This window comes from Sinocyclocheilus anshuiensis, unplaced genomic scaffold, assembly GCF_001515605.1.
Source record: "Sinocyclocheilus anshuiensis isolate Anshui unplaced genomic scaffold, SAMN03320099.WGS_v1.1 scaffold1957, whole genome shotgun sequence".
NCBI lineage: Eukaryota > Metazoa > Chordata > Actinopteri > Cypriniformes > Cyprinidae > Sinocyclocheilus > Sinocyclocheilus anshuiensis.
The window spans coordinates 732,703-734,714 of NW_015537935.1; positions in this window are offsets into that span (position 1 = coordinate 732,703).

The following is a 2,012-nucleotide window of genomic DNA, read 5'->3' on the forward strand; positions in this document are numbered from 1 at the left end:
GTCAACTGAATCGGACTGTTTTCATTGGTCTGGTTCGATGACATAATTTCTATGACATGAAACTTTACATGGTAAATAAAGAGATTTTATTAATGCACTTCAAACTCTGTGCAATAATGCCAATGCTTCAATCAAATTACAACAAGGTACTACTCATAGGTTTATTATAGATAGAGGCGTCCCTCAAGGCTGCCCATCTCACCATAACTTTTTCTGCGTCCTATGCAATTAGTAGTCATCCACATTCAAAATAGTCATTTTGAAAGGTATTACGGTGTTTATTCTGTTTGGTTTTAATAATAATGGTACTGTCACATTCACCATTGATCATCAATTTTTCGTGTGCAAAATTCAGTCATTTCAATAGGAATCCCTGTGTGAGCAATATTGCTACAGTATTGGCAATAGACAACGAACCCTTTGATTTCGCAGAGATTGCTAAATTAAGTGTGTTATACCAAAATGTATTTAAGATAAGATAAGATTTAATAAAATAAAACATTTTAAATACATTTTTCTGCTATTCAGCTATTAAGCTACTTTTATGCCCATCAATCAAATCATCACAGAATGATTCAGTACGATTCGTGAACAGATCAGTTTGTTCATGTCAGTAAAGGGGTCATATGATGCGATTAAAATTTTTCCTTTCTCTTTGGAGTGTTACAAGCTCTTGGTGCATAAAGAAGATCTGTAAAGTTGCAAAGACTAAAGTCTCAAATCCAAAGAGATATTCTTTATAAAAGTTAAGAGTCAACCACGCCGACCTAAAACGGCTCTAACACGCCCCCACATGTTTACGTCACGATGTGGGAAGATTTGCATAACGCCGCCCAAATGTGCACGCAAAGAAAGAAGGTGTAACTTTTATTCTCGCTGTAGTATTGTTGCTGACGCCGCCACCATGTCATGAAGGCGCTGTGTGTTTCGTTATGAAAGCGAAACTACTTTGTTTGGCCTTCCAAAAGAGGACGATATCCAATTACTAAAACTTAAAATTTTATTATTAAAAAAATACTAAAAATTAAAATGAAAACTGAAAACAGACTAGTTAAAAAAATATAATAAAAAAATAAAAATGTAAAAATAATCCAAAGAAAAATATGTTTTGTTTGAAATCTTCACTTGACCCTCCAACACTATTCTATTTCTATTTTATCTACTTGTTTTTCTTTTTATTTAAAAAAAACTTGACCCTCTGACACTTGCACTCTCTATTCTATTTCTATTTTAACTACTTGTTTTCTTTTTTATTTATTATAAAAAAACTTGACCCTCTAACACTAACACTCTCTATTCTATTTCTATTCTACCTACTTGTTTTTCTTATGATTTATTAAACTAATAATTCATAAGATTTATGATACTAAATCATAAAAATAATCTTTTGTGTTTTTTATGTTATGTAACAGTGTAAATGAATAAGCTGAAGGATCATTAAGCGTAACCACCTAACCACGTTTTTTCACATGATTTCTTTAACATTGACCCAGCTACAACAACACCTGAAGTGTGAATGGTCCTTCATGAGCCACAGTACGCCCTCTGTTGGACACAAAGACTTCTAGATGTACATGTATCAGCCATTCTACTAATTTCAGTTCATCAGCACCCTGAACTTCCTCATACTTGTGAACAGGGAAGTTATATATTCTCTGAGGATTTAATGACTTTAATTATGCCTTCTTGTGACATATATGACAAGATACTGCCTTCCTGAGGTCATCTTGAGGTTTCAAAGTTGAAAAAAAAAATTATTAATCAATATACACTACAGTCAAATGTTTGGACACACCTACTAATTCTTTATTTTAAGAAGGGGAGACTGTGACAACAACTTAACCCCAACAACTTGTGTTCACTGTGCATAACTGTTACTCAAAAGAATGATATCGAATTGGATATCGTTATAATAAAAAGGTGAGTTTTATGACATTACATGACATTTTACATTTTACATGATATTTTATATGAAATTTACATGACATTTATGCCGTCCTGCAGATTTGCCT